The following is a 20,603-nucleotide window of genomic DNA, read 5'->3' on the forward strand; positions in this document are numbered from 1 at the left end:
AGGCACCTCCCTGCCCACAGGCTTTTATTGGGCCCAACCTCTCGCAGCATTTGCATTGAAAGGCAGGTTTGCATTTCAAAGTGCAGGAACACCAGCGGGTGAGGGGGACTGAGTTCAGACCCCGCACCCTGGCTGCAAGGAGGATGAGGTGGTGGGTGATCCTGTGGAATAAGGACCCCATGTCCCCTCTGTTGTCACCACCCCAACTGTCCCCATGCCACCAGATGTAGAAGCCAGCTTTGGGGACACGAGGGCAACACAGGTGTCACCCACAAGGCTGCCCCAAAGAGCCCACCAGCATCCGTGCTCCAGGAGCAGGATGCCTCAGGCTGAGACCCTGTATTAAAACCTGGCTGCAGGCAGGGGACAGGCTGGCTATGCCTGCCACCTGCCCTGCCTCCACGTTGGGGGACACTAAACTCTTGCTCTGAATGGGGCTTTCCTGTGCCCAGTGGCAGTCGTTTGGCCTATTTGGAAAAGGGGAGATGGTGGGAATCAAAGGTTCTGGGTCCCCATGTGTTTCCTCCATCCGGGGCAAACCCACCCCTCCAACCCTGACAGCAAAGCTCACCTCAGTATCAGAGAGCAGGACAGATGGACAGATGGAGTCTGTGTGCAGGGGGAATGCCCTCACCATGGACACAATGGGAAGTCCCTGGGCTCTGACACATCTCCAGGGGGCTCACAACACTGTGGCAAGAGGAGTTTCTCACCTGTTTTCAGTCTTAAGGAAGCAAAAACATCCCCACATGTTTGGTGACAGGGAAAACCAAGCACAGAGGGGACTCTCGTGAATCTGTGTCTGGCTGCAAGGTGGGAGGTGGCCACCGGCCATAAACACCCCATCAGAGATCGCCCACTCATCGACTGTCAGGCCAGACACACCTCCACTCCAGAGAGGACAAGGGACCAGGGCTGTGCTGTGCTGCCAGAAACTGCAGAGACCGGCACCCATGAGCTTCCCACCCACCATATCCCCCCTCCCCACTGGTGTCACTTTCCCAACTGTGCTGGACACCACAGCCATCATTTGCAGGCTGGTTTTTTCTCCTCAGTCACAAACACAGCCTGCAGAGGGCCCAGAAGGGTATTTTATCACCCTTCCCCAAGGCCACTTCTGTCCTTTCCTCTGCACTAGCCTCTTCTTCCTGATAGAAATATGAGCAGGGCAAGGACTGATCCATTCTCACCCTCCTGGGACTGAAAAGCCTGGAATCTGACAATAGGAAGTAGGGAGGGAAAAAAAAAGAAAGAGAGAGAGAAATGCAGGGGGAAAAAGAGATTAAGGATGAAGCTGAGAGGAGGTAATAAAACCTCCAGCACAGGGCTGTGGACCTTCAGTGTCTCTGCATCAGTCCTGAACACCTCATCCCATTGCTCCAGCCCCCATTCCAGCTGAAACTGAGTGAAAATAATATACAGATACTGCTGTGCCACATCCTCTCCCTGCAAGGAGGTGGGAGCCAGGATGAGATGGAAGGGAGATCTCAGGAGATGAAAGGGATAATGGTTTGCAAGAAAGGAGAAGAGTAAAAGCCCAGTAGTGGCAAATCACCCCCGAGCTGGCTCTGCTGGGGCTCTCATGGCCAGAGACACCACGAGAGGTGAGCACTCTGCAGCACCCTCTCCGTGGCTCCCTGAGCTCAGCAAGCTCAGCCCCTTGCTGAGCTTTGTGCTGGCTCCCTCCCTTGTGACAAAGGTGACCGTCATGACCGTCCCACCCCGTGATGATCTCAGCTCACCTCAGATTGCTTGATGTGCCATTTAGCTCCATCTATCCTGGATTTTTCCCAAGGTCTCAGCTTTGTGTAAACAAGAGAGCCAAGGCCACCCTACTCCTCCTCTTCCTCCCACCAGCAAAGAGACGCTGGATCAGGAAGTGCGAAAAAAGAGAAGAAAAGAAGAAAATTCCCCCCCGAGTGGATGGCGGGAGGTACTGAGGGATGCAGGTGGCTGCTGGGTCTCACCACAGGAGTGGCTGCAGTTCAGGGACTGGGGTTATTCCTGCCACTGGCTGTTTCCTGCAGGCAGTGACATGCAGCCCAGACCCCCTTTCCCTTTTCTCATCCTGTGGGACCAAGGCCAAGGGCTCAGGAAGCTGCTGGGGACTGGGAAGGGAGGTTCAGGGGTCTGGGCCAGCACCCCACACCTGCCTCCTCCCCAGGTGACAGCAGGTGACAGGCTCAGTGGGGCGCAGCATCACCATGTGCCTGCCAACAGCTGAGCCACGACCTCCCTCGGTGTGGGTGAGGGGGGCCAGGGAAGACAATGATAGGCCATAAAGATCCACTGATGATAACTTCCCTCTTTTCCTTTTCTTTGGCCCGTTTGTTACTGGTGGGGATTATGGCTGGCAAAGTTTGCGCCGGGGAAGAGCCAGGTGAGGAGCCCCCCGTGGGCTCCCTGAGGAGCATCTCTGCTGCTCGACTGGGGCTGAAGGATGCTCATGGGGGTCCTCAGAGCCCCACTATACTGCCTGCACTGGGGGCCCTGTGGCTGAGCAGGTCAGGAACTGCCAGGGTCCCTGGGAGTCCCCAGCTGGATGACAGGAGGTGGCACTGCCCCCTCCATCCATCCTAGAGACCCCTAGCATCAAATACAGCCTGGGACCTCCTGCTAGTCATCTAGATCTGATGTTCCTGATGGTAACTAGGCAGATACAGCGGAGAGGGAGAGCAGTCAGGGTTCGGTGATGTTCCCTGGGGCTCCTATCCGTGATCGAGTGATGCCATCTCCTGGAAGCAGGAAGGCTGGGAGGTCCCCAGGGCCAGGCTACAAGCAGCTATCACATGGAGCAGGGAGACCATTCCTTCACCTCCTGCTCCCATGAAGGAGGCACTCAGTCTGGGAAACCAAGTCCTGTCTTGTCACCCAACTTGCTCTAAACCCCACTACATTTTCAGCAGGAGAGGGAGATGCCTGCTGAGAGTCAAGTAGATGTCTCCCCTTACTATCCTTTCCCTCTCCCAGCCTCCTGGCTCACCACCTCCACTCTCCCTCCAGCTCCTATTGGCCCCAAAGTCAAATCTGTGGCTTCAGACCAGCATATCCCAGAGCTGCATGGCCCCACTCACATCCCAGCCCAGCCAGCACCTTTCTGCCATTCCCTAGCTTCTCGTGCTGCCCTCCCACAGCAGGAGGAAAGGGAGAGCAAAACATGTGTCCTGTGCATCACTCCTGTCACACTTCTTTGTAGCAGCATCCCAGAGGGCAAGGGAGGAATGGAGCAATCACAGATGCCCCACTGAATTACCGGAGAACAACTCCTCTGGCAGTGGAGACATCAGTGCAACCCTCTTGCAAAGGACAAGCCCCTGACTCATCTCCATCAGCTCCATGCAGACTCCTGTGAGCCCTTTGGCTCTTCCCAGATGCCTGAACCACATCTATGCTGGCACCTGTGGCCCCGTGCCAAGTACAGTCTGCAGAGCTTGTCCGTGGAGGGATGGGTGCTGGGCTGGGACAGCCTCAGTGGATGTGCTGCCAGCACTGCCATGCCAGCTCCCCTCTCCCCATCCAGGGCTGTGTTCCTCCTGGGGATCTAGAGAAGCTTTCCTGGCAAATGCAAATGCCATGAATTTTTGGACTATCCTCAAGAGGGCATTGGACACATGCTGAGATCTCTCATTACTTTCCAGCACGTGGGGTCCCTGCTCTCACTGCGTTGGGATGCGATTCCCCTGCGCTGGCAGGGAGTGTCCCAGCCGTGCTTCGCTCCTTCACCGTGTTTCAGGCACTGTGTAAGCAGAGGGTTAACGATTCCCAATTCCCACATTAAGTGGCTGCAGATGTGTGGGAAAGTCTGGGGCGGCCGGACGGCATCGCTATTAGTATTCACCCAGGAGCCTGTCTCTGCCTCCCGGGGGCTCTGCCGAGCACATTTAATACCAAGGTTCGTTGTGGGGGTTAGGAAGAGTGCGTGGGACGGGGGCGGAAAGGCCCCGAGGTGGGGAAAGGCAGCGGGTTAGAATCCTCTGCCACTGCCTCCTCCCCTACCCAAACCCAGGGCATGTAGGGAATGGGCCAGCATCTGCAGGGACACAGCAGCACATGGTGTATGGCTCAGTGCTACCTCCTGACACTGTTGTCACCCTGCGGGGTCCATGGCTGGTATTCCCGGCGCTGCAGGGCACTCCCCAGCCCGGGATGCTCCCCAGTGCATTGTGCTCAGACACAAGGTCACTTTGGAGGAAGTCCAGCACTTTTTGCCTCCCTGTCCTCCTGGGCACTGCTGTCACCCACCCTGGCAAAGCAGGACCACGCACAGGGTAGGTGTCCCTCCGGAGGCCAGGGCAGAGCTCTGGAGGGGCAGGGTGAAGCCTCGGTGCAGCTTCCCCTGAGCTCGAGGGCTGGATTCAACCAGGAGCAAGTGCTGGCAGCTGCCACATCAGATGGGCTGCCCAGATGTGGTGCTGTGCTCCCTGGCACCCTCCACTCCTCTCTTGTGGTCTGCGGCTTGACACCACATCAGAGCGATGCTGAAATTCCTGGGCTGTCTTGGAGTTGATAGAAACTTGGAGAAACTGAAGCCAGGGCAAATCTGGCCCTCGTTAAGCCTTCGGAGGAGTGGGAATGGCCGACATCTGCTGCTTCTTTCCTACCTGCCTGTCACCTGCTGGCACACGGGAGCTGTTGCTGACTCCAACATGGCTGTTTCCACTACTGTGTTGGGTCACCCCAGCTCTGGTCTCTCTCCTCCTTGTCAGGTGTGGAATAGGGGCTTTTTGCTGCGGTCCCAACTCTGCCTGGGATGGGGCAGAAGGTCAGAGTGCTGCTTTGATCCAGGTGATGCCAAAGCAGACCAAATAACCTGGAGTGTCCCTGTCTCAGGGGCTGATTTCCCCACCAGAGATGCTGCACTACATGACCCCAAGCCCCCGTTAGCACTTAATGATGATTATTGAGGCTGGAAATCCCAGCTGAGAGCGGTCTGGCATCTCACAGTGCAGCTGTCCTGGTCCCAGAGGCACCACTGAGTCCTGCAGCACCACTGACGGGGGGTGCAGGCGCCAGAAATAGAGGTGAGCAATGAAGGGGTGATGAGGCCAAAGCAGCAGAGCTGCTGCCCTCCACCCACACGCTTGCACAAGCAAGTCCCTCTGGCTTCCATGCTTCCTCCGAACTGGCCTTTCCCAGGAGCTGCCATAACCCCAACGTGCTGTTCCTAAACAAAGTGTGCAGTCCCAGATGCTCCCTGGGGATGCACAACGCAGGCTGGGGATGTACAGCTGTATGCTTGCCGGGATGCCATGGGCTCTCCAGGGCTTTCTCATCATCCCAAAACAACGAATCCTGGCCTTTGCAGACCTCCTCTGAGAGAGGGTTTTGTTTGCCCAGGTTCTTCCTGCTCCCAACCTGGAGTGGGTTAGCTCAGTTGGTTAGAGCATGGTGCTAATAACAACAGAGTTATGTGTTTGATCCTCATATGGGCCATTCACTTAAGAGCTGGACTCGATGATCCTTTTGGTCCCTTCCAACTCAGAATATTCGGTGATTCCGATGGTGCCATCTGTTTGCAGGGGGCAGAGAGGGAAATATGTCCTGCCTCAGACTACAGATGCTTTGCCCTCAAACACAGTCTGTGCTAGCTTTTCCACCCCCTGATCACCCCAGGCAGCCCGTCCTGGAGCGAGGGGCCCAGCAGGATTGTGCAGCGGGTTTCTCCCTCTCCCGCTCTGTTGGGAGCAGTGATGTTGTCCTTGGAGGGGGGACACGGCCAGGAAATAGCTCTGCTGAGCAATTCCAAGCAGCCCATATGTCCTCACAGAAGGACCAGTCAGACACGTCTTTATCCCTTGGGAAAATTGTTGGGAAGAGCCGTGTGTGCAGCACGTCCTCTCTGCCGCCTGCCCCCCATATGAGCTGCTCTCACGCGCGCTGGCTCCGTTTCTGCACAACAGATTGTCCTGGCTCAGGGGCAGCTGACAGGACCCCCTGATACATGACCAGCACCTTGACTGGAGTCGAGGAATCCATCTGCCCAGGGCTGCATTCCCCCTGCCTGCACAGGGCAGTACCTGCCCATGTGCCAGGCACTGCCAGGCATGGAGCCGGCACAGCAGCCCCGTGCCAAGGGCCGCTCATCGTGTATGGATAACCAGGGTGCCGCAGCCCAGCTCTCCTCACCCTCCACAGCTGCAAAGAATAAAGACCTTCCCCTTTGGTTTTCCATTGGTGCAAAGGAAACACAGAGACAATGGGAGATAAGCAGCAAATCTCGGGCTGGTCCAGCCGGGGAATTGTGAGCTGTGGGCATTGTGCAGGCATTCATTAGAGGGGCAGGAGGGGATGAGTCTGTCTTGCAAACAAGGCAGGAACATGGATTTCAGCAGTGTTGTCCTTATGGAGAGGGCTTTTTGATTCTTAGAAAGGAAAACTAAGGAAAGATGGACAGGTATCTTTTCCGGAGAGTCTCATTTTTTGGGATAGCCAGTGCATTTTTGCAGTTTTCCATGTTCAGATCAGTGAGAATCACAGAACTGTTAAGGTTAGAAAAGACCTTTAGGATCATGGAGGCCAAGCCACCACTGCCATCTTCACCACTAAACTATGACCCCATATGCCACATCTAGACATTTTTGAACACTTTCAGGGAGGGTGGTTCCACCACTTCCCTGGGCAGCCGGTTCCAATGCCTGACCGCCCTTAAGCATCCCCAAGATGAAAATAGTGGCAAGAACTGATGGGTCAAAAGGCAGTTGAGATCCAAAGATGATCTGCCCCTTGTTACAGCACTGAAACAAACTGGAAAAAAAGAAATCCTCTTCCGGACAAAAGATGTTATTCTTATTGAGGGAGTCTCAGAAACGTGGTTTGAACTCATCAAGGTGTGACGAGGATTTAGAGATGTTTCATCACCTGGATTCCACACCCTCAAGGACAGGAGGTCTGAGATGATGGCATGGCTAAGGTGAAAACTCCTGCCACCTCTCTCAGCTCTGTGCCTCTTGGCAGCCCCAGCAGCCCAGAATCCCTGAATAAACTCTGCCACAGCATCCCAGTTGTACAAGACCTTTTATCCCCTTTTTCGAAAAGAAGAAGAGCTGTGAGGGTGCACTGGTGGTCCCCGAGGGGCCGTGGCCTGCTGGGGGTCAGTAGGATGGGAAGTGCAGTGCTGGTACAACACAGCACTGGGAGGGATCCGGGGGGAATACGCGGAGTCGGTTCAGTACAGGCCTTCTTTAATAAAAACATGAGTCAGCTGCTGGCGTGGGCAGCAGATTTTCTAAACATCCCCTCATATCCTGAGAAAAGGGGGAAAAAAAAAAAAAAGAAAACGAAAACGGGAGGGGAGGATTTGAGCGAAAAATAAGAAAGAAAATAAAAGAAAAAGAAAACAGGGGAAAAGGCCAGAATTGAAAGCAGACACAGTGAGAGAGCAGCTCCTTCTCTCCAGTTTAAGGAGGCGATAATCGAGCTGGTCCGGGCTCCTTTTGTTTCCTGTTAGCCGAGCCCTCAGCGCTCGCCCCCATCGCAGCCCGCAGCAGAACTCCCCTCTTCTTGCAGCCACTTTGGCTTCTCCTCCCTTTAAAAGTTTTTTTTTTCACCCATCACCCTCGTCCGCCGGGCGTTAATCGCGAGTTCTGCTCTGCAAAGGGTCCCCGCAGAGGGTGGAGGGAGGAAGTCGGAGGAGCTCCGCTCCTCATTGGTGAGGCGGCCTCCCCCCTTCTCCTCCTCCCGAGGTCTCTTTTATTTATACACGCACACACACACGCGTGCACATCCCTCGGGCCAGGGTTTTGCTCCACACTCAGATCCGAGGCGGATGGACCCCCTCGCAGCCGGGCTGGGGGCTGCTCAGGGCACTGCTGAAATGCACTAGAGGAGCAGAGCAGGGGCTTGGCTGCAGCCCAGCCCTGGCACAGCCTCGCCTCTCCTTTTGATTTTATTTTATTTTTTTTTCCCCTCCTCCCCTCCACTTCATTTCTTTCTTTCCCTCTCTTTCGCCTTTAAGTGGAAAAGCCTTGCCAGCTGGGGAAGGCTGGGAGGGCAGGGAGAGCCTCAGCAGGCAGCAGATAGAGAGCGCGGAGGAGGAGAGCAAGGAATCTCGGGGCCAGTGCCCGTGGGACGTGCGGCACAGGCACTTGACCCGTGGGACCCTGCCCAAGGTAAGCTCCCGTGTCACCCACCCGGGTGTCATCTCGCCTTCCCGCTCAGCTCCGGCTCTCCGGACGGGAAACCTCGCATTGGAGCTGGTACGGGCCCCAAGGACCCTCCCCTAACCCAGCACGGTTGCTTTGGAAGGGGCTTTGCTCTCCTGCAAGGGGCTGGCACCCCAAAACGCCCTGCCAAGCCCTGGGGAGGTGGTGTTTGTTGGAGAGTGGATGAGCTCTGCAGCATCCCGCGGGAAAAGCCATCCCATCCCATGTCCTGGACTGGGATGGCCGAGGGGAGCCCAGGGGATGCTGCAGCTGTAGGGCAGGAAGGAGGGACCCCACTGCAGTGGGAGTGGGGCCCAGGTGATCTCTGTTTTCCCTGGATCAGGGGGTTGCCCTGGCTCTCTCTGCCCAGTGACTGTGGGAGGGCTGGAGTGTGTGTGGGGAAGAGGCTGCTCAGACTCTTCCAGCATGTCCTTTGGAGGTGTGAGTGTTCCCTGCTGCAGAGCAGCATCACCCCTGTGTCAGCCTGTCAGAGCACACACATGGTCACCTCTGAATTCAGGGTGCTCCGAGGACCACACCACCTTGGTCTGTTCCCATGGCAGGACTCGTGTGCCTGAGGGCCAGGCCAAGGTGCAGAGGGACATCTGCAAGCCCTGCCCAGGGTCTGTGCCCTGGTGTGCCAGGTACTGAAGGGGCAGAACCTGGTAAAACCCTTCCAGGCATGGATGTGGGCAACTGCTCTGCTGTCCCGAAAGCACGGGAGCTGAGGGCCTCCAAGAGGATGGAGCTGGTCTGGAGTGAAGCTGTGCTGAACTATGCAGCTCTGACAGCCTGGGAACAGGGGTTTGTGTGACCTGCGGGGCTTTGGTGTTCACACTGGTATCACTGCAGGCTCAGAGCTTCTGGCTCCTGAACTCACCTGCCAGTTGGGAGTCATTCAAAGCAGAATTTGTGGTGGAAAGGGGTGCTGTGCTGCTCTGTCCTTGCCTCAAAGTGACTGGAGTTTATGCTAAAGCATTGGGCATATGGCTTAGAGTAGTTGGTCTGGTATGCAGGAGCTTTACATTCCCAAATCTTTTCAGAGGGTCTCCCATCTGAAGGAGGACTAACAATGTTGAGACCCAGTGTTCACAGGGGCCATCAAGTATTGGGCTGGAGGGTCATTTCCACCCTGCAGGACAAGGTGCCCGTGCACTCCATGCTCTCAGAAAGGAGATCAGTTTCATCTGGGCACCTGATGCCAGTGTCAAAGACACAGCTCTGCCTGGCAGAGGGCAAGTGCCAGACTGGCTTGGATGGGAAGCCACCAGGCAGCCACCCCAGCTGGCAGCCAGCCCTGGGCAGGGTCTGACATGAGGCTTGAAGTCACCCGGGCTCGGGTGTGCTGTGGCTTTTATGGCAGTCACCAACCCTGGGCAGTGTCCCTGCACCCAGGAAACACCCCCAAATCAATTGATGCATCAAGAGGGCTCAGTGTTTTGAAGAAGCACCAAGTCACAGCAACCTACTTGCATCATGCAAAGGGGTTTTTTCTCTCCCTAAAGTCAGCTGTCCCCTCCTCCAGCTCAAGAGCATGGAAAGTCCTTGCTGGAGGAGCAGGCAAGAAGACCAGAACCACCCTGCCCTCGGCTCATCTCCCACATCCCTGCACAGGGTTTGGGGTGCCCATGAATGGAGAGCACAGTCTGAACACAGGCACAGCCAGCTGCAGTACTGCAGTCAGGGAGAACTTAGCCATGGCTTATTGTCCAAAATCCTGGGCATGTCTTGTGGGGTCCTGCAGGGCTCTGAACCCTGGGCTGGCACTGAGCTGGGTGGGCAGCCAGAGTGCACCAGAGCACAGGGGCATCCCAAAGCTCTGGGTGGAGTCTGACACCAACCAGGGAGTCTATAGAAGACACAAAGCAGATTGCAGTGTGGTGCATGGTTAGAGGCAGCTGAAAGGTGCATGGTTAGAGGCAGCTCAAACAGGCAGGGTGGAGGGTGCAGGTCCTCCCCAGTGAGTGATGCTGAGCACTTCAGCAGGGATGGAAGTGGAGTGGAGAAGCTCAGGGGAGAGCAGGGAGGGTGATGAGAAGCCGAGAAACTGCAGAGGACTGGGAGAGCGGCTGATGGGGCTTGTTGTTCACTGGGTGTTATGGGGAGATAACACATAGTGTTCATGCACAGGAAAGGTCACCACAGGGAGAAAAGAGATTTTAGGGGAAATGTCTGTATGTTTAAAGATGTGGGGCTGGGTTCCTTCAGCCCGACAGGTCTCAAAGGGCATGTCAGGCAAAGCTCTGGCTGGGAAGACATGGGCACTGCAATAGGGCAATGACCCCATGATCTCTTTCAGCCTCGTTTTTGATGGGTCTGTGACAGGATTTCCAAGGCGTTCAGAATGACACTGCTAGGGAGAGGAGAGCACTGAGCCCACCTCCAGGACTAGGGCACAGGAATGTCTTAGTGAGGACCAGAGGAAAGCTGAGGTTAAGAAATGCTCTCTAGCTGCAGGAGTGAGGCCATGCAAGCAGAGACCACGATGGCTGGCTGTGGCATTGCCTAAATGACTGACCACTGCCTGAGGGTCTGGGCAGGGACTTCGGTGCCTGGTCCCTAAGGTTCCTCTGGTCCCAGTGTTTGATGCCATGCTGAAGTGGGATGGGATTGCAGCGGTGTCTGTAGGGACAGGCTCCAGCAAAGCATCTTCCCGGGTTGGAGTGCCAAAGGGCAGGGAGCAGAGGAGCTGTGTGGTGGCCAAACCCCATGGGAGCACAGCCGCCAGCGCTGGCAGCTGGGGCTGCCTTTGGCCCAGAGCTGGAAGGAGCTGGGGACCATGCAGGCTTGGGGTTGGCTGGATGTATCCTATCCCTGCGAGGGAGCACTGGAGCTGAACACTTCTTGGAGTTTCTTTGTTTGTACTTTAACCAAGGGAAAGAAATCCCCTGGAGAGGAGCTTCAAGGGGAGGGTATAGACTGGGTATTGTTTCCTGAGGGGCTGGAGCAGCTCCAGGAAGCTCCTTCTGCTCCGCCACGCAAATTGGACATAACGAGGCTTGTTTTAGGGGTGGTTGTTTCCCCTCCTCCTTTCCCCCATTGCCCAATTAGGGTGCCCAAGCCAAGCACACCTCTGTCCTATTCCTATCCCACTGGGACACCTCCTCCTGGAAAGGCAGCATGTTCCTGGCACCACAGGGGACACAGAGCAGACCTGGCTGAGACAGGGACAGGGACATGTGCTGGGGATGTACAGAGAGGTGCTGGGATGGGTCATGTGCTGAGCAAGGGGGTCCTATGGGTCCATCATCCCCCAGCCTGGCAGCACAAGCCATACAGTGACATGCTGCCCCTCACACCCTGCTTTTCCATCATCCCTGGGTGCACAGCAGGCTGTGGCATGCCCTGGTCTGTGTTTGTACCCTTGCCCTGCAACCACTGACGTGCAGAGCCAGAGGACAGTGGTGTGCAGAGCCCTTTCAGGGAGCAGGGAGCTCACAAAACTCCCACAGAAAGGCTGGTGCCAGGACAGCCAGGGTGGTGTAGTGTGTGTGTAGTGTAGTGTAGCGTCTGTCCCACACCCATGGATGGACTCACCCTCTGCAGGCCATGCCTGCAAGGGCACATCCAGAGCTCCACTAACGCCCATGCCCAGGCTCAACAAGAGCCAGTGTGTGTGATGGGGCTGGCAGGAGGCTGTGGTGTGCAGGAGCTGGAGCAGGGAAGGGTTGGAGAGCACAGGGATATATCAGAGAGCTGTGCAGGCTGTCAAACCCCGGGCTGCAAACCAGGAGACAGATGGAGAAGGAGGCACCCTCTCTGTGCTGTGGAAGGGTCCCCATGGGCAGCACAGCACTGCTCAGGGGGACAAGGCTCCTGAAGCAGCAGGAGATGGGCCAGTCTGCCCCTCAGCCCCATCCTGCCCGTCCCTCTGCCTTCCCCCTTCCGGCCCATCTACCATGCGAAAGAGTCTGTGACTGAAATCTTAATGCTACTGAGACACAGCAATTGGCACCAATTAAATTGCTACATTCATGTTTGAATTGCTTTAACTGGCGAGACACACTGTCTTATTTATACAAAAAAATATGTTTGCTTGTGGGTTTGTCTGAACCGCTGCCAGCAGAAAATGCACCATTTCGAGCCCTGCGCTCTGCAAGCTCGTTCTCACTCCCAAACTGGAAGTCACCTTGGTTTCAGCCTCTGCCAAGCAATGGTGGCAGAACAGAAACACTGCTTTCCTCGGGGCCAAGCGCTGCCGGCACCATGAGAGGGGTCCCCTCCTCTCTCCCTGCAGGCAGCTGCCAAGTTTCCTTCTCCAGCCTGGGAGCTGTTTGAGAGAATATGGTCTGATTCAGGAGCAGGACTCGGTGCCCATTTCAAAGCTGGGCTCAGAGGAGGGCAGGAGGTGCTGGCAGCTGCTGGCGCCAAGTCCTGCCTCTGCTTCTCCTCTGGAGGTTTTGGGCATAGTAGGGGCTGATTGCAGCGCATGGGTGCAGATGGGAGCTGATTTCTGCTCCGTGACTGAGAGGAGAGGTTATAAAGGACCCTGCAAGCAGGTTGGCAAGCACAGCTCATGCTGCCTGGCCAGAGCACGTAGGAAGAGGTGATCCATCTCTGCAGTCCCCATGCCGAATGCCACCATCCAGGTCTTTCTGCCCCACATATGAGCCTATGGAGGAGGGGGCAGGATCAGCCCATAGCACCAAAAACTGCACCAGAAGCTGCACTTTGCTGCCTCTCAGAAACCCAGAAGTAACAGGGCCAAATAAACAGCCCCCTCTCTGAAAGCAGCCTCTGCCCTTCATGCCCAGCACCACCAGCCCCCATCCTCTCCCACCCTGACCACAGTGCCAGGCTCCTCCCTGGATGCAGTAGATAGGCAAAAAGTGCCCTGACCACAGAGCTGGTGAGTGCCTAATCCCAGCCACGAGAGCCTAAAACCCCAGAACAAAGCAATTAAGCTCGGGTCCCTCACAGGAAGCTGAGAAGAGCCAATGCATCCATGGAGATTATCTCCTCCTCCTCCTCCACAAATCCAAGTCTCAGGGAAATGTTCACAAGAGGATCAGATTGCTTGTCCTGGTATGTGGGGCTGGTAAGACCACAACACTCTGCCTGCTCCTAGGGCTTGGCAAAGCCCCTACATCCTACTAAGACTTGGGATAGCTCCTTTTCTCATCCTGCTTCCATCACCCTCCCCTCAAAGCTGATTAGTGGTTAATTAGAGCCATCTGGGACCTTTGGCTCCAGCCCTGATCCCACCATAGCAGCCACCCTTGACCAGCAGCCATGAGCAAATGATGGAGATGCTGCTAAGGACTGGTTTTCTCCCTGTGCATACCTTAGGAAAGTGCTTCCCTTGAATCACTTCAGGAAGGCAAACACAGCTTTCTGGCAGCCATGGAACAAGAGTGAGGAAAGTCCTGTGGGTGCCAGGACATGGGATGAGCAGCCAAGGTGGTACCTGACCTTGGTCCCATATTCCCTGCTTCTCCTGTTCTCCACTTGGGTGGTGAGCAGATGGGCTCTGCTCAGATGGGCAACTCCCACCCATCCCACATGCCCAGGAGCTGGAACCCCTGAATATGCCAGTCCAGGGGTGGAGGGATCAGAGAACTCTTTGAGTCACTGCTGCCAGCCAGCCCCAAGGCTTGGAGGGGCCAGCAGTGAAGTGATGCAGGAGCTGTGTGGGTCCCAGCCTGTAGTTTGGGTGCTCTGCTCATAATGCACATTGCTCACATGCTCATGAAGCAGCGTAGTGTGTTCTCCCAAAAATGTCTTTGCTGTCAGAAGCAATGGAGAAGTTAAGGGACAGTCACAGACGGCCCTGGCTGGGCTCTGTTGAACATCCTGCTGGAGAAGAGCACTGGGAAGGGCTTAAATGCTCCCAAGGGGCACATTTGTGCCTGCCCTAGTGGGTCACCACACTGCAAGGGGTGAGCCCTGAGGCTGCACAGAATCCTCCTCCCCACACCTGGTGTGAGCACCCCCAGTCGTACACCATGACAGACTTAGGGCTGCGCTCCAAAATACTGGCCAGCTCCCAGCACCACCACAGACCAGTCCCAGCACCACCATGAGCCAGTCCCAGCACCACCATGGCCCTGGTACCCACTGGCTGCCCTGGGGAGAGCAAGGCGGGCAGGATTTGACCAGGGCAAGAAGCAGAGTGTGCAGTGAGGGACAGGCAGGCATTGCCTGGCACGTGGCAGCCACTCCTCCCAACACCCCCATCCCTCCTTCCCCAGCCCCAGGTGAGCCCTGGTCCTCACCCAGGGTTTTCCCACAGTCCAGGCCAAGCTTGCAGGCTCCGGGGAGCAGCCCCCGGGGTCTGGCCTTTCCTCTGAAAGCGGAAGCGGGGGAGCATGCGCAGCTGAAAGGGCCACGAATACCATCACTCGGGGCTGGGGGATTATTTATAACACTGGCACCTCTCCAAACAGATGTTTCTTTTTATTCTGAACTTGCACTAAATGGGTCACTCGTTTCCTCTGTCTCCCATGGGCTTAAAGCAGAGGGGGAAAGCGGAGGGGATTGGGTTGAGAGTGCAGGGCTTGCCCTGGTCCCACGTCCCCCTGTGCCGGCTCCTCACAGCAATGACGCGTTGTGGAGAGCCCACGGCTGGAGATTTGCTGAAGTGTGCGTGTGGACATTGTGGTGCCCCCTCGTTTGGAGGAGGGGGGGATGGCCGTGGTCAAACGGGGCTGCGTGGGGCTCGCCACCCCACCCCATTCCTCACATGGTTGACCCCAGGGCTGCTGAATCACCCTGCTGAGGCTCAGCGTGGACTTGTCATCCTCCCCAGCAGCCTCCCCCTATGCTGTGGGGTCACAGACCTCATTTTCAGCTTTCTGTCAGATGCTGTCAAAGCCTGTGATAGCCCGTGGCAGGCTGGCCTGGAGGAGGCTGCTGTGCCAGCTCAGGCCCTGCCATCTGCTGCAGGACCCTCATGACCACACAACCATCTCCTCCAGGTGCTACCAAGGCTGAGGACTAGTACCTGGAGTCCTGGGCGGGGGCTTTGGTCGTGTCAGCCCCACTCCCTGCTGCAGAGGCAGGCAGAAGAGCCATTCCCAACTGTGGGCACAGTGTCCCTGGGCTTGTACAGCCCTACAGGTGGCTTCTACCCCTGCTTTGCCATCTCCTAGAAAGCTTGGTTCATACCAGGGCTGTGGCTTTAACTATATCTCCACAGTCTCACAAAACCACTCTGAGTGTTCTGGCATTAGTGACTCTGCCTGTGAGTGCCTGCAGAATCTCAGCTTTCCATGACTGAAACAGACCCACAGATCCAGCACACTGCAAACAGGTATCCAGGGCTCTCAGCATCCCTTGCTTTCACCAGTGTTTGGGTAAAGCCTCAGGGCCCCCTTGGCACTGGCAGGTGGCCAGGTGAGGAGGGTTTTTCCCCCAGGTGCTCGTCCCCAGGGCAGGGAAGGTGTGTGGGACACAAGGACTCCCCAGCCCAGCTGCTCCTCAGCCTGGTTTCAGATTTCCTACCTCTGTGTTTTATCAGCAGCCGTTTATGGGCCTTGGGATGACAGGCTCCCCATGTGTGTGCCCTGCCTAATTCTAGCCATTTGCTGGGAAAAAGAAAAAGGGCTCTGTGATGATAATCTGGCCTGTGAGTAAACACGGTGTCATGGGAGCCGAGGGACCCCAGAGGAGAGATGTTGCAACTCCGGACAATTCCAGCCAAGGGAAAAAAAAAAACAACAACCACTCAGTTTTATTTAGATTAAAGGGTGGGAAAGAAGCAGTTGCAGAGGCCGGAGGGAGGGTGGCAGAGGAAAACAGGACAAGCCAAGGAGTTTCACTGCTGGACAAGCAAGGCTTGGGTTTCAGGGGTCACCAGCCTTCGCTCGGGGAGCTTTTTGCCTTCAAAAGCAGGGGATGGTGTCCCCCTCCCCCTGCCAGGAGAAGCCTTTGCTCCCTGGCTGAGAGGGGCATTGATCATGAGATCCATAAGGGGGATTTTTCATTACATACGGGCACCCATGATCTCACTTAATGACTCAGATGCGCTTAGACAAAGAAGAAATAAAGTGTATTTGACTTCCCGCTAATTTGCACCAGATGTCCCTTGCCTGCTTGGCAGGACGGCGGGACCATCGAGCATTGTGGGAGCGCCTGGAAGCACAGCCCTTGCAAGAAAAGGGGCTAGAAATAGAAATCCAGAGGAAGAGAAAGGATTGGCAGCTGTGTGAGAGGCCTGACTTCACCTCTCCAGTGCTCCATGGTCATGATGCTGCCAGATGAGGTGCCCTCATGGGCAGGGCCAGCATCCAGCACCTCTGCCCAGTGTCACAGGAGCAGGGAGGAGGGTAAGGAGAGCATGGACAGGAAGAAGAGCAGTGTGGGGCAATATGTGCAGGATTACCCCTGGAAATGCAAATAGGATTTTCTGACAGGGGTCTGGGCACCCTGATTTCCAGAAGACAGCACATGGTGGGAGCAAGCACAGAGGGAAGAGGACTCGGAGGTGTGGCAGAGCATGCAGAGCAAAGTCAGAGGAAATTCTTGCCTTGTTGCCCAAGAATAGTCAAAACTGAGCCCACACTACATATTTTGGGCATTAGCAAAGGCATCTTTAGCTTACTAGAATCCTTATAGAGAGAGGTCTGGGATGGGGGAACGTTAATAAATCAATAAGGTTTGGTGATGTGAAACATTGTGAGGTGCAAGGAGTAGCAGAGGTGACTGAGGGAATGGTCATCCTCAGATAAAGGTGGTACCATCCCCAGCAGAGGCTGGATACTGCTCTTCCTTGTATCAAAAGCCCTGGGCGTAGCCCTGCTCCAACTGCAGAAATTCCTGTCCAAGTTCATCAGCCACAGAGGCATCAGCCCCCATACACACGAGCGAGGGAGTGGGAGAGGAGGCGGAGGAGAAAGCTCAGCTGTCATCAGATTTGGGATGCAGGAGAAATGGGAGCGGGCTGCTCTGGAGAAGCTGTGAAGTCATGAGACGGAGAATCATGAGACTTGAATCCCGGTCCTGGCGCAGCCGTGGCCCTGGCCGTGCTGTTTGACCTCTGCTCTGGCCCTCTTGCCTGTGTCCTGTCTGGGGGATCACAGGCCGTCAGAGCCCGGGGTGCTCTCTGCTGAGCTCTGCTGCTGCTGCTCAGGGATGTCGGGGTGACCCCATTTATCCCATTGCCCCATGAAACCCACTGCTGGACTATGAGGCTAGAGATGCTCAAACAGGCTTCCGACAGTGCCTGACCCCAGCCAGCCATGGGACACTTTCCTTCGCCAGCGCAGCGTTGGGCTGGGAAAGCCCGTGGCCCCGGGGTTGGCTCAGATCTCCTCCTCTAGGCTGCAAACTCCTCTCTGGATGTGCGGGGGAGGAGCGGCCGCTGGGTGCGTTCCTGTGACCACACGTGCGGCCAGGCTGGTGTGATTACAGAGGGGAGATAAGGACAGTGTTTGTGTCACCGAGCAGGGACAATTGCCTGTATCTGTGCCTCCAAACCCTCCCAAACACTCCCGATCCAGCGGTGCCCAGCTCTGGCCTCACTGGGCAGCGGTGTGGGTGCAAGCAGGGACACGCTGTGCTGGCTGTGGGAGAGCTGGCATCCCCCACAGCCCTCGGCTGAGCCCCAGCCTGGCCCCTGGGACCTGAGCCCCCAGGAGAGCACAGACACCCCACAGGCATTTGGGGCTGAACATGGCGTGGGGCTGTGTCACCCAGCCAGCCCGGCTGCCCTGCGAGCCAGCCGACCTCCTGTCTCCTCTCCCAGCCAAATTCCTCCTTTAGAATAATAAACAGTGCAGCTCAAGAGAAAAGCTCCCTTCCCTGCCTGGCCAGGACCGGCTTAACCTCAAATCGCTGAGACAGAGGGGGCAGAGGGAAGGTCTGTACCTGTGCTGGCAAGGGAGGGGAGGATGGTGAGGGTGTAAGGTGGGGATGGAGAGCTGGGACATCACCTCGGCAGTGGACAAGCAGGGAGGCTGTTGCTGAGGTGCAGGGCTGAGTGAAGGATGCTGGATATGGCATTGCTGGGAAGCTCCCTGGCCTCCAGGATTGTGCCAGGAGGGGTAGAGGCAAATGGTCCCAGGGCTTGAAAATACCCAGGTCCTGGCCTGTGGGAAGGATAGGGGATTCTGAGGGGTCCATGGCACCCTGCTAACCTATAGGGGTGGGAGGAGATCATTCAAGGCAGCTGAGCGTTGTGTAGGTACTTGTGTTTGGGTCCCTGGGTGGGATAATGTCTGCTTTTGGATCACTGAGTGGGGTTGCCCCTCCTTGTCTGGCACTCATAGTGGCACTTACAGTTCCTGCTGAGAACAAAAGCTGGGATTGAGGAGAGAAACAAGTGTTCTCCAGCCTGGCAGTGAGCTGGGTGCATTTGCATCCCTTGTGAAATGCCTGCGTGCACTCACAAGTGCAAGCACGGCTGTCCCCGTGGCAGGGCGAGAAAGGCTTCTCCCCTCTGCAAGCCTCTCTCCCCGTGCATCCTGCAGGGCTGGCAGAGCTCAGAGTCTCCGAGTCTGCCTCTAGCCCTGGCCGGAGCAGACAAACAAGGGAGAGGTCACCACTCTCTGCGAGACGTTGCCACCCTCCCACTCTGCTTGGGAAGCATCTCCAAGAGAAATGCCTTTCTGCAAAAGCAGCAGCTTTATTAAAACCAGCTATGAACACAGCGGAGGCGGCCAGAGGCGGCAGGCGGAGGCTGTGGGGCTCTCACTGCTCGCTGAAGGCAACACCCCTGCCAGCCCAGCACCAGCGCTCACCCCTGCCCGGCTCCCCAGCGCCGGCAGGGCCGGGGTTTACCCCATCAGTGGTCCTGCAGAGATCGCTGGTGGAGTGAGGGACCTGTCTGTGCGGGAAGAGGAAGACAAGATCTCGCCTGAAACAGGAGTAAGTGGCGGCCATGAAGCCGGACAGGCAGCTAAACGCTGGGCATGAGTTTGGGAAGATCTTTGCTTCTTACAGAAAGATGTTTGGGGGCTGGGGTGGTGAATGCACCGCCTGGCTTGTGCATGCAGGCAGGGAGGGGTGAAAGGAGAGGATCACAGTTGTCCCTACAACCTTGAACATTGAATAATGGATGAATCACACACCTCTGTAAAGGAGAATTGGAAAACGAAGGTAATTGTTCTTCAGTGCCTTGGGGGCAGAGATTAGGTTGTCTCTTCTCCTCCTTTCTCCTGTAGCTTGGTGCTCCCTGAGGGTGGGTGCAGGGAGGTCACATTCATTTACAGCCTAAGTTTCACCTCGGTCCTTTCATCCTACCACCCCCAGCTCTTCCCCTAAGTGCTCTTACCCCTCTGGCAAACGCAGAGACTGAGAGTCACGGAGGGGTTTTCTGGCGGGGGGGGGGGGAGAGGGAAGTTGCTGAATAAGCTGGAGACCTGGAAGGATTTGCTGGTAGATCAGACTTTTGTTGAGCCAAAGCAAGAGAATAATAAAAACATCTGACAAACGCACGTCATTTAAAAACCATTTCCTCCTTAACATCAAGCAGACCGGGAGGCCACTCCAGGGCCAGGAGGCTGAAGAGAGCTCAGTAAGAGACGGTGCCTGGGGCCAGGTCAGCCAGTTCAGGTTGCCCTTAACCATCCTCGAGCCTGGTGAGCAGCTCCCCAGAGCACTGCGGGCATCGCAGGGGGCTTCTCCTCGTGGTGTGCCTTGGGACGTGCCCCAGGGGCAGGGCAGGAGCTCAGCCCGGGTTTGCAGCGTGGCTGAACCATGAAGTTCAGCTCCCTGCAGGAGCGTCCCCAAGGTCAGGACCACTGAACTCATTTTGCCCCAGCTTTGCCCAGGCACAGAGGAAGCCTTTCCCCTTGCTCTTTGCCTTGTTAGTGTGTTCATTTTGCTTTTCAGAAATACTCATTGCCATCCCTGCAGGCATGAAAAGAAAGGTTACCCAACACCCCAATACACAGGGGACAGACTCCTGCTTTTAGGGAAATCTGATCTTGTCTCTTCTGGGCTCTTGGTTTGCACCAGGGAGGGCTGAAAAATCTCTGTGGAAAATTTGAGAATTTGTGATTAAAAGGATTTTTAACAAAAAAACCCTCTTAAATATATAAATTTAAAAGTTAAATACAAGAAACTCATTTTTGTAGGATTTCTTCAGGCTTGTGTTTTAACCCCAGCCAGCAACCAAGTACCACGACAAGGCTTCTTTTATTTCATTGGAAGGAGCAAACAATGTGGGAGGGTTGCAGTGGGATCTGTTTTCTAGCAAGTTTTATCTCAGTGGGACTGAAGGAAGAAAAACTAAGGGAAAAAAAGGCAAGTGGCAGAGCAGAGGCAGGGAGGGAGGCAGGGCTCTTCCGAAGGGGGAGCGGCATTTCCAGCAGAGATGAGCAAGAATTGACACAACTGCTGGAACCTCCAGCAAAATCCCTGTTTACCAGAGGGAGATGCCTTAGAAACTGCTCCTTGTGGAGATCCAGCGTGAGGGAGAAGCAACCAACGAGCCACCCTGACAGGCGGGAAAGGCTGAAAACTGGAAAGAGGTGGGAGGTTTCTGAGGTGGAGAAGGGAGCCCAGGGCGTGGGTGGGGGC

At 56.0% G+C, this 20,603-nt stretch overlaps 1 protein-coding gene across 4 annotated transcripts in view; it reads left to right on the forward strand.

The window, feature by feature from the left end:
- Positions 1-7,737: 7,737 nt before the first annotated feature.
- Positions 7,738-20,603, forward strand: part of PDGFRB (platelet derived growth factor receptor beta) — a 31,904-nt gene continuing 19,038 nt past the window's right edge. For 3 of the 4 annotated variants that reach the window (XR_007628571.1, XM_050312029.1, XM_050312031.1), the window contains exon 1: positions 7,738-8,108. The gene's annotated coding sequence lies outside the window, so the exon portion shown is untranslated. Of the gene's footprint in view, positions 8,109-18,919; positions 18,948-20,603 lie in introns of those variants that run through there. The other variant, XM_050312030.1, reaches the window with a different exon arrangement.

This window comes from Myiozetetes cayanensis, unplaced genomic scaffold, assembly GCF_022539395.1.
Source record: "Myiozetetes cayanensis isolate MyiCay16 unplaced genomic scaffold, myiCay2020 scf17, whole genome shotgun sequence".
Taxonomy (NCBI): Eukaryota; Metazoa; Chordata; class Aves; order Passeriformes; family Tyrannidae; genus Myiozetetes; species Myiozetetes cayanensis.